Source organism: Propithecus coquereli, unplaced genomic scaffold (genome assembly GCF_000956105.1).
Source record: "Propithecus coquereli isolate 6110/MARCELLA unplaced genomic scaffold, Pcoq_1.0 Scaffold176, whole genome shotgun sequence".
Lineage (NCBI taxonomy): Eukaryota > Metazoa > Chordata > Mammalia > Primates > Indriidae > Propithecus > Propithecus coquereli.
In genome coordinates this window covers 2,319,154-2,331,711 of record NW_012142301.1, presented here as the reverse complement: position 1 = coordinate 2,331,711, position 12,558 = coordinate 2,319,154, and positions in this window count along the sequence as shown.

Here is a 12,558-nt window from a genome sequence, read left to right as displayed (position 1 = left end):
AAAATTATTTCCACTCATTGTACTATGTAGCTAGAAATAATTACTGAGTATATACTATTACTAATTTTATAACGGATTCTGGCATGGAAACGTTCTAGTTCCTAATACAGCAAGGGTTGCAAACATAGACACCACAGGTCAAAGACATCAAGAAGATAGAACTTACTTGTGCCCTATTGTTACAGTCTAATTTTCCCCAGGCTGCTGTACAGCAAGGAGAAGCTTAAATTAAAGAAGTACCTCAGTCTCTTCTGATATAGACAGTCAGATGTGGGTAACTCAGCTTCATCTTCCAGATGTCCTCTGACTCCATCTGCTCCTTCTAAAGCCAGTGTTGTCTGAATGGGGAGACACACTTGGCCACAGAGGACAAAAGCCTGGGATCTGTACATGCGAGCATTGGGCCATCCTCTGGGTTTTCTGGCCTGGGTGGCATGCATTGTGCTTTTCTATTGCTGGGTGCCCTGTCGGAATTCACTGCTGAAGTCTTCAGAAGAAAAATTTGCAGTCTGTTCACTTGACTTGATCAGGGCCCTTACTCACGTGGCCCACTCTTTGGCTCTAAATGGGTGGACCCATTGCTATGAATCTCACTCATATTCTTCATATGAACTCTAGACAGTCTGGCAGCACCGTGGCCTCAGAGAAACAGGGGTTACTTTCACCTTGTTATGGAGGCTTTTTGGCAGGGCTGCTAGCAATGGAGACATTCTAGGTCCCTGCCACCCCACCCAACAGCAGAGGGAGGCTCAGAAGTACTGGCTCCAGCCCTCTCTCTGCCTAACTATGCCATGTCATATTTTTTGCTCCCATATGACCACTCCACATAGATGGATGGTTTGGAGGTTCCCCTCTGAAACTAGTTCCTTCCATAAGTCCAACTGGGAACCAAGGCAAAAACCTCATTGCTTTTGGCTTTCTCATTCCAACACAAAGTGCCCAGTATCCAGCAGCCTATGAGATGGCGCCCAGTGATCTCTACCTCCTGATAATCACACACACTCTTGTGGATTCTCTCCCCTTGAATGTGGGCTGGGGCTAGTGACTTGTTTCTAATGAATGTAACAGAATATAGCAAAAGTAATCCCTTCTGAGATTAGGTTCACAAGAAGACTGTGGCTTCTGTCTTGCTTGCTTGCTCTGGCCTTCTCACTAGCTTGCACCGATGGAAAACAGTTGCCACGTTGTGGACTGCCACATGATAAGGAAGCAGCCTACCCACGAGGGCCTGCATCCTGCCCACAACTGTGAGAATAAGCTTGGACATGGATCTTCCCTCTGTTCATGCCCACAGTGGGCCCTTTCTTTCCTGCTTACACCTCCTCCCACAGCCTTTCAGATCCAGGGCCTTTGCCTGGAAACGCTGAAAGGGTCCTAAGACATTCTCTAGAACCGTGGTTCTCAATTTAGATGCTCATAAGATTCACCTGGGTGGTTGCTAAACTGTTGCTTCCTCGGGCTCATTTCCCACCCCTACACCCAGAGATTTTCATTCAGAAGTTAACCTGGAGCCCAAAATAGTTGCAATTTCTTAAATAAAAAAAAAAATCAGGTGATTCTAATGTAGGTGCTCTAACAATACTTTGAGAAATAGTTCTCCAGACTTTTCAACATGAATGCGCCTGCAATTCATGTGGTGTCTCGGTAAAGTGCAGGTTCTGATCCTCTGAAGGTGGGACTTGAGTTCTACCATCTCTAACAGGTTCTAGGTGATTCAGCCGCAGCGGGTCCACTCACAGCACGAGATGGGAAGCTTTTAAAATCGGGGTGCCCCAGCAGCACCACAGACCAGTTGGTTCAGAATCTCAGCATCACTGTGATTCCAATCCACCACGAGGCTTATGGCACCAGTACCCACTTCCAGGTGGCAATGACACTTTCTCTTTCCCAGACTCCCTCTAGGCACAGATTAACAATAACTAATATCTCAAAAAAAGAGATGACAGACTTCAAAGGAGTGAAATTTAAAGAAAATGAAGCTTTGGGATAACTATAATATTTTTTATTTAACAAAAATCTTTTTGTTGCAATTGTTTACTTTTATCTGCCTCCAAGGATACTCAAATTACTCTTAACTGTATTATTTCCACCTAATTAAAAACTGACAGTTATGGGTAGGCCTTAAGTTTTTGTCATTTGAGAATCAGAGTTTATTTTGATATTTTTCTCCTTTGTGTCTGGATTTACTTCTGATTTCTAAACTGCTGGGTAGCAGTTTAGAGACATAGCTGGGCAGTCTTCTATGTGCCCCTGTTGGGTAACAGTGATTAGAATGTAAAAAACATCAATCAGAGTACTCACATACCCAGTATAATAACTCCCAATTTCCTTCAAATTCCCCCAACCAGTACTTAAGGGTGGTCAGGAACTACCTTCTGGCAGCAGATATTCTGAGTGTTTGTTCTGCCCAAACCTGGATTCCACATTCGAAATCTCTTTTTTTTTTCTCCCTACCTCTTCATGAACTTTTACTTTCACCAAATGATTTATTAACAAGGAAATAATTGATGTAATTAAATTCTGATTTTTTATAACCCCTATCTGCTTTTGTGGCAACTTCACGGGGGATTCTTCCAGGATATTTGCTTACAGGAACCAACTTTCTTTTCTTCACTTCCTGATTATTAAAGGTGACAATGCATGCAGAAAGTACTTTGTAAACTGTATTGTACTGGGTCCTCTTGGTGGTGGTGGCAGTAATTCAAGAGAAGTCTTCTTCCGAGGTGATCAGCAGTAGCATTGGTCCGATGATCAAAATATTTATCTAAAACAGAAATCATTTAAAAGTGATACAAACTATCAGAAAGTTGTATTTAATATAAAACATCTGTGGGCAGAGCTGACATTCGGCCTACATGCACTGGCATGGCCATACAATTGTTTAAATTTGAGTGTCTTTTCTGATGGGACAAGCTTTTGTCCTGATCAGTCAATGTCAAACCATACCAGTTATTGAAGTATTTGGATATAGTCCCCCTCTATATTCATCAATATTTTGACATAGGATCAAGATCATTTCTTTCAGTATGGATCTTCTGATAGGAATTCTGAATCTTTCTTCCATAAACCACATTCATAATAAATTTATAAATTACAAACTTAATTTCCAATTTCAATTTTCTTTATTGTGCAGTGAGAATTAAAAATCACTTACAATGCAGGTGACGACTTCCATAATTTTAAGATTTTCCCCCTGATTTTTTAGACGATTTCACCTATACCTCATTTAATGGCAGTTTGTAAACCTCACCATAATGAGTCTTGACAAGCATTCGATTTTGTTTTCATACAATCCACAACTTTCTTTTCATACTCATATTTATATTCTGTGGGTTTACATAATATCTAATTAAATTGTGTAATTATAAGGACTAGCACAACTATCATAAAATGTTTGGAAAAAAACATAACTGATCCTGATAAGTATAATTCAAGTGGTGGGAGAGGAAGTTTGCAGGCATGTAGACTAGAATTTAGCCAACTAGTCCCAAGGGTTTAATCTACCAGGGGCATTGATATTAAGTAGAAATACATGAAAATGCTGATATTCCAGCATTTCTTGACCCACAAAACCAGCAATTTAATATGGTTCAACCGGTATGTGTTACAGAGTTTTGAAAAGCTGGTCTGGTGAGTTAGTTAAGTGCAGGTCAGCTAAGGCAGCTCCTATTATAACATTCAAAGAATAGAGCTGTTTTTCAACACCGTGCTTCCTCTTTAAGGTTTTTGAACTGCACTTATTAATGGTGCTTATTCTTCTGCCAAGCATTTCACAAAAACCTTTCCTCTAACCTCAAAAGAAGAGTTCCTCCAAAAAATGCTATGGTTGAATAAGTTTGGGAAACACCACACACCGTATCCATCTAGGAGATACATAATGCTCATTAGCATATTAAAGGCTCTGAGAAGTCCTGCAGCAAAGGCCTTTGTTTAGCTTTGTTTACCTCAGGGTTTCATAATTTCTTTGACAAAAGTAGGCCGTTTCATGTAACATCTAATCCCGAAGAGCTAATGTTTAATGAAACAAGCACACTGTGGTAAACACTACCCAACCAGCATTAAGGAAAGTATTATTCTGACTTTGCAGTAGATTAAGCAAATACCATCTTAATATCTGTTAGAAACAGCACAATTTGTGCAGGTGTCCCGAAGCACTATACACATTTCATTTAGTGGTAATGTTCCCCCCTTGCACAAACAGAGAAACAAAGGTATAAAGAAGCATTAGGTTGAGTGCCAGAATACACAGGAGATTGAGACAAACTGGAGCCAAAGCCCACATGTCCTGACAATGATTTCTAAGCTGTGTTTACAAACAGAACCAAATTGCAAATTGTAGCCATTGGCCGTTTCTAACTCGAGTATCTATTTAAGAACTAAGGTAAAAAGAATGCACCTTGAGCCAGAGACAGAGGATAAGATTTTGGAGCTCATGGAGAAGGTAACATTGACCTACCTAGTAGATTGCTAGTGACCTTGTCAATAATTGAAAGCTGGGACTCTGTAAAATCTCCAGCAGCCATAGGGCTTCAAAGATCTACTGTCTTAACGCAGAAGCTCATTGAAAAAAATAAGACATGAATATATGGCTCTCTGTTGGCAGGATTCCGACCTTGAGAGAATGAATCTCAGTCATTTATAAGGTTAAGTAGATTTATGTGTTCTGAAGTTTTGTCAGAGTAATGGGTGTTTCCCAGCATTTTGGAACTGCATGCTACGTGACATGCTAATAACGTTTAGAGCAGGCCTGCCCACCCCCTCTGCCAAGGGTCGGGGGCGGGGAGCAGTAACGTGAGACTGAAGAATCAGATTTATAGAGGTCTTTGCTCCATAAGCGTTATCTTCGAATACGCTCCCACACACGGAGCCTCATTGCCTCTGTCACAAACAATATCTGTTATTTCAGAACACTGCAATGCTTTACCTCAAGGCCAAGCGAGAGTTGTCAAATAAAGATGAAGAGCCTTTTGGCAAAAAAAAATGCTCTTAAAATGTTTACCTTCTCATACCTAATGGTCTTAGATCATATCTTATTAGCCTAGGAGACCATTATATAAAGTACAATTAAGATCTTGACATTTTCTAGGAGTTTCAATTCAGCCTTGCTAATAGCTATAACTTCATTGCTTTTTTTTTTTTTTTAATTTAATGCCACACAGTGTTGGAAATGCAGTTTACAATAATGTGGACTACCCAGGGTGCACTTGCAGTAATTACACAGAATGTCAACAGCCTCTCCAGCTGGGTCCTGTGTTGATTGGTTTTTGTGACATTCTTGTTTGGGCATCTTATTGGAATTACACTTCTACCTGTAGACTCTTTCCTCTCCAAGATTATCCAAAAAATATTGTCTAAACTTTCAGTTTGATCACTTCTATTGAGTTTAATATTATCCAGATTATAGAAAGAAATGAGAGCAAGGCCTAAGAATAGGATAATTGTCCCCAGAGCTAGCATCTCACCCACACTGTCAGCAACTTTTGTTTAAGAAACATAGATGGAGCGTCTGTTACATAGTCAGCCCCATTCTAGGCACTAAAGACACCAAGCTGAATAAGACCCTCTCTTGCTGTCACCTGCAAGTATTGAAGTAGGGGAGCTCAGAAACATCTGTTCACCCACAGAAAAAATTCTGCACAGAAAAGAAATCCCGCAAGAGTTAAAACTTGAGCCAGAGAGTTCTATTTCACATCCTCTTGCCTTTACATTTTTTCCTCCATGGCCTGATGCTATCCGCCTCTCATTATCAGTAGGCTTTATGTGGTTCACAACTTGGTAACTAAATAATGGTTAATATTTATGTGGTGCCCACTCTGTTCCAGTTCTGTTTTAACCTCTTTCATATGACAACTCATTTAATCCTCACAATAAATCTGTATGGCAAAGATTATTATCTCCAGTCTATATATGAGGAAACTGAGACACAGAGAGATTAAGTGCCACACAGCTAGTGAGTGCAGAATCTGAAGTTTGAACTTTGATTATGTGCAAAGAGCCTGACGCTGCTCTGCCATTAGGACGGAAGTTCTGATAAAGGATCATTATGGTAAATTAAACAATATAGTCCCCAGAAAGTGATTAATGGGTGTCATAAAACCAGGATGGCTGAAAAAAAAGAGGGTCTGGACAGGAGTAGAGCAAAGACTTTTTTCTCAGCTATTTCTGCTTAAGTACTTATGGTACCAATTCTTTTGTAAAGAGGTGTAGGGGTTAAAATAAGAACAGCTTTATATGGGATATATTTGTTTTAAATACACTAATGCTTATGTTAACTGCTTAGCACCTACGCTCAGACACACATACATAGAAAAGGTGCACTCAGTTGAACTAAGTGCTTTAGTTCTGTTCACAAAGTCTTGTAATAAAGGAATATTTTCCAGTATTGTTAAAGTAGAAGTGTGAGCATGTGAGGTACATCCCACCTAATCACTGCTGCCAGGGCTTCAACCCTATCGAACCAGGTTCTGCCATTTTATATGTACAATATATTATTTTGATAATAAATTAAAAGTAGGAAGCCAACAGAAGGTCCAAATGACATTATGCTCCCAGTAGACTAAGGAGAGGACGCACTTTTAGAAATGCCTGCCAGAAGCTATTTCTTTTTTTCTTTTTAAATACTGTTTCTGTCTCAGCTGCTTGAATCAGAGTGCCAGAAACTATTTCTGAGACACTCATTATATTTCGGGCCATTGGGAATCTGGAAAGAAGGAGTCAGTAGGCAAACAGGTTAACACTAGATCTCAGAAAGTGCTAAACTAGGCATGGGGAAGTGTTAAATCGTTGATCACAGAGCTGCTCTTCCTGTTACCCAAGAAGCACAGTCATTCTCAAGGCCAGGATTGCTGGGGTTAGGTTTTCTCTTTACAGTATCGATCATATTTTTTACTTGCTTGACTGGTTAAACAACAGGTCTGGTCCTGTCACTAGATGTCTTTAGGGTTAAAATGTGAAAGAACTGGAAAAACAGTTGTGCTTATTTTAACAGGTTCCCATTTCATTCTCATTGTCTTTGAATAAAATTTATTGTATGCCATTTATGTTCTTTTTAAGCTACTTAACTATCTTCTTTTCTGACTAAAAATCCATTTGAGACTGGATGAAATAAGGTACAACTTTTATTTCTGATTTTCTTGACCATTTAGATTTTGTGTCCCTACTTGTGATATTGTCATACTGCAAGTTACTGGTTCTAAAACTTTTGTACATTTCTATAGCTGTGTTGGCTAAAAAACTTGATGCTCTATCAATATATTTGAAAGAGTCATTGATATACAGAAAGAACATGAAATATGTCTGAGGGTTTTTTGCCATACATTTTTATGAGAGGCATTTTTCTGTTTCGTTATACTTAGCTACAGCTGGCTTTAAAATCTCCAATCTATGCTGAACACTTAGCTTATAAAGTTTTAACGCAACTTTCTAAACGTTCTATAAATTAATATAATGTGGATATATTTATGGTATTAAAAAGAATGAAAATGTGGGGTCTTATTACAGATGAAACAAAAAATAAAATGCTGCCTTCAATTATTCATTCAGGTGAGATGATTGACTGAGATTTATTGCCTTTTAGTCTTGAGCAAATTATAGAGTATGTGGGACAAATAAATAGATAATATAATTATAAGAAAATATGATCTCATGGCATCACTGAGATATGCTATAATAACATTCATGATGAGAATATGACAATAAGTTTCTCCAAAGACACAGATCTAGAATTGTATGCCAAAAGTTATATATTTGTTACATTTGTCAAAACTTGTTGACCTATGCAATTAAGAGCTGTGCATTTTACTATATGTAAATTATTTCTAAAAAAATTACACATTGTTTAGAAACTTGTGAAATGGTGCATAGAAGCCCACTGGTGAGCATTTTAATGAAAAATTTAATTTTATTTTTAAAGATAATATATAGTAAAATTGACTGTTGGATGCACAGTTGCATGACTTAACACATGGATAGATTTATCACCTCCAAAAAACTCCCTCATGCTATCCATTTGTAGTCACACTTTCCCCAGACTCTTGGCCCTTGTAAATCACTGATATGTTCTCTGTCTATGTAGTTTTGTCTTTTGGAGAGGTTCATATAAATAGAATCATACTATATGTAACTTTTTGAGACTCACTTCCTTCAGCACAATGCCTGTGAGACTTATCCAAGTAGTTTTGTGTTTCTATAGTTCATTCCTTATATTGCCGTATAGTATTCTATTCTAAGGATGTATCACAATTCATTTATCTATTCAGCCATTGAAGGACGTTCAGGCTTTTTACAGTTTGGGGCAATTATAAATAGAGAGGCTAAAATCATTTGTTTACAGATTTTTGTATGACCATAAGATTTTATTTTTTTAGATTAAATACCTAAGAGTGAGATTGTTGTGTCATATGTAATTATGTGTTTAACTTTATAAGAAACTGCAAAATATATTCCAGAGTGGCCGTTCCATTTTGCATTCCAACCAGTTCTGGTTGCTGTACAGCATTTTTAAAAATTATTTTAGTCATCCTAATAGATGTGTAGTGGTAGCTCTTTGTGTTTTGATTTGTGTTTCCCTAATGGTAATGATACTGAACATTATTAAGGATTATGAATGGTTAGTATACTTATGTGCTAACAAGTTAGCCTACCACAGTTACATGAATGCTGACAAAGGACATGAGACTCCTGGGTCAGAGACAAAGGACAGTCGATTACTCATGAAGTAGCAGTAGGTAGAATATCAGCATTTGCATCAGTTCTGTAAGGCTCATTTCCATAGGGGGATGTGATGAGGGCCAGGTGATGCCTGCACCTGTGTATGCAGTTGATTCAGTTATAGGAGAGGAACCCTGAGCTTAGAGAACCCAAATCTTTTATAGTAGGCAACAAGCCTAATTACCCCTACAGTGAAGAGAGATGCCACCTCTGTCTTCCAAGGCTCTTTGCTATGCAAATATCCTAGAAAAGATTGTTTGAAACAAAGGTAGCATTGTCTCTAATCTAATGCTTAGAGATTTGTTCTCATGGAGATTGTAATTTATAAAAGAAGAACTGGGAGAAGAAGTGCTGGAGGGAGTTTGCCAACAGTGTGTTGTTAAAATAGCCAAGCATGAAGAGATGAATAGGAGCCAGGGCTAGAGCGGTCAAGATGGGGAAGACCATTGACTAAGGAGGAGAGAAAAGAAAGGACCACTTCCAAGCTTCAATTTTATTTTAAATAAAGTTCTATTCAAAAAATATTTTTAACTTTATTTTTATATTAATTTTTTATTTTTAAATAAAGTTATTTTTACAAAATAAAAATTTTCAGCCACATTGCATATTCAAAACCTATATTACATAAAGTCATAAAAATTTGATATTAACTATGTGCTCAAACAAAAGATATTTTACAGTACCATCTCAGATGTTAAACTTGAATTTGTGATTTCGAACAAATCACTTCAATTAATTTTTTTTTTTTGCAGTTGTATTTCCACATGCAAAATTGAGGTAAAAATATGTGTTTTTATTCCTTTCACAGGAAAATTGTAGCTCATTCAGGTAAGGGCTACAAAATTTTAGCTCTAACTGAAAGTTCCTATTATAGCATTATGATAATCTTTACAATTCAAAGTATCTCCCTTTTGTAAAATTGTGTTTCCAGCTGGAATTATTCCTTAAAAGTACAACACATGTACTAGAGCACTGGCTCCAAAAATCTGGTGGAAACAGGAGTGAGTTTATAAAGGATGGGGAGGAATGTATCTCTCTTTAAAAACAGTGGCAAAGACAATGCTTTCTCCCCTGAAAAACAAGCATCGTTTCACATGATCCTCAAAGCAATCTTCTGCTTAGCTGGGAGTTTTTGTGAATCCCATTTTAGGAAACTGAGGCTAAGAAGGCTAAAGGCTGCCCAAGGTTACACAGATTGGTGATAAGTAGAACTAGATCTTGAACTATGTTCTTCCTTCACAAGGCTTCTCACTCTACCATAAATGCCTCCCTTCCTGCAAAAGGGTCCATGTTGTCTCTTGTAAATGTCAAAGGAGAGTCAAGGTGTCAGCATTCTACGGTGTGCTTGTTACTGTTCTGTTCTGTTGTGTTTCCTCGTCTCAGCCCTGCTCTCTGGAACATCTCCTCGGTATTCCTGTGGGCTCTTTCTCTCTCATTATGGCATTCTGATTTACATAATAATATGCTCAAGGAAGTAATATTTAAAAGGAGACCACTAGAAGGCTATCTTCTGCCAACAGCCGTAGTAAGAGATCTGGAGGCTCCCGAAGGACCTCAGGGGTTCCGGTCTAGTCCAAGGAGGGCCAAAGATCAGGCCGTAGGAGGATAGGTCCACACGCTTAGAGGAGATTGAGCAATGCGGGTTCACTTGGGTCCATCTCTCCTTCTGTCCCAGTGAGTTTGAAGAACCAGGGTCCCCGAGAAGTCTTGTCAACTTGGCTAACTTCTGTCTGAGAATAATTTTCCAGGGAAGGGGACCATCATTCTGTTTTCTGTGCATAGAGTGTCACACTAGAAAACAATTCTACTTACGACTCTCAGTCTGTTTGAATTCCTGCTTTGGGCCAGGTACTTTGAATTGTATATATTACCATATTTAACCCTGCCAACTACTCAGCAAGAAAGACACTATTTTTCTCATTTCATAGAAGACAAAGTAGAGACTCAGCGAGGCAAAGCATTCTTGCCAAGCTTCTAATTGTTATTGCCGAAATGTGAGTACAGATCCACCTGGTTCCAGAGCCTGAACTTCTTCTGCCATACCACGTTGTCTCACGTCAGCTGCTGCAGAATGGGGCTGCCTGGATAGCAGCGTCAAGATAAAGAATAATTTTCTTCTTTGCTCATGACATTTCCAGTGTTACCTGCTTGCCTTCTTTGTTCCTAAGGGCCTAATTTATTCTCATGGGCTTTGGAAGAACCTGATCCTGAAAGGCATGAACATCTTAGACAAGTCTAAGGAGACCGACACTCCCAGTTGCTCTGCCAGTGAATAACGCTGCCCATGGGACAGAAAAAAGACCCTAGGACCATGGGAAAATTGAATCTGATTTTCCGTGGAGGATGCTCCAGGTTTCCAGGGCTGGTCCAGCCTCTGGTAGAGTACCTCTTCTAGAAATCATTGCAGCCATCAGTACAGAGAATTCTGAATCCCCTGGGCAGTTTCACCTGTGTTCAGTCAGTTGTTCCTCTTTTTTAAATTTAATTTAATTTTTATTTTTGGCCGCATAATAACCATTATTTCCTTCTCTCCTGCTCTGGGTCCCTGTAGAGATAGATACCCTGTGATGCCGCTGTTGCACCCACATCATTTATGCTCCCAGTGCCCTCAGAAGGCTCCCTCACTAGTGCCACTGACCATGACTACCCTGCAGTCGTTGCTGCCCAAAGTGTCTGTCCCAACGCTACTAACGGACAAGACACTGATTTCTCTGGATGGCTGGCTCTGTCTTCCAGAGCTCGCAGCAAAGTCTTTTGATCTTGCCATTGCTGCTAGAACAGAGCTGTCACTTTGCACTCTTAATATACACGCAAATTTTAATGAATTCTCTCCACTTCTTTATTTGGGACTTTTGTTGCTGTTTTTATCTGGATTGCCAATAATGCCTTTTGGCAAAGAACTCTATAGAGCTAGGCCAAACGTCTGAATGGCAAGCCTGGAGTGGTTCTCACAATCTCTTCTCCCTCTCTAACTTCAGCTCTGTGTCCTCCAGTCATTCTCTATCACTTAGGAGGAGTCATTTCACAGAATTCCCCTATTAGTTCTTATTTATCTCCTCCTGCATACCAGACATTACAGTGAGTGCTTTACAGACATCATCGCATTTACTACACTTATAATCCCAAATGGGAGGTGCTTTTGTTGTCTTCATTTTACAGATGAAGAAAGTGATGCCACAAGAGATTAAATACCTACCCAAGATCACACATTGAGAGTAACAGAAATGAGTTCTAACTCCAGCTCTCTGCCTCCAAAGCCTGTAGTAAGTACAGCTTTCTTTCATGCCACGGGAAGAATGCATATTATTATGCATTATGGCTATGCATGAAGTCTACAAGGGGATTCTCCAGATTGTTTAATTTTATTTTAAATAATGCTTTTTCAATTAGCATCATTGTGTCCAATGACATTTTTCCCTAGGCTCAGCTTAGTCTTTTGCAGAACAAAATTTTGTTAAAGAAACTGTTTCATCAGGAAGCTCACATAGTAAAATTACAAAAGATGTGGTCTCTCCATAATATCCTACTTGCCCCCATTGTGGTTAAATATGTTGAAAAATACTCCCTTAGCTGGAATAAAATTGCCATTTTAAAAATCACAAATAGTAAAGCATTGTTTCTCTTTAGATTTCTAGTAGAGACCCCAAGACAACCAGATCCCCTCGTTCTGGGGCTCCATGGGGGAAACTACGCATTGCAGGACTCAAAGGAGACTCCTGCCTCCTTTAACCCAAGCCGAGAGGAGGAAGTGCTACAGTTCCACTGCCCAGGTCTGCAAATCTTCAGGTTTCTTGTTTGGCTCTGTGTGTGCGTTAATCATTCACCTCAAGGATTTCTTAAAGAGTATTT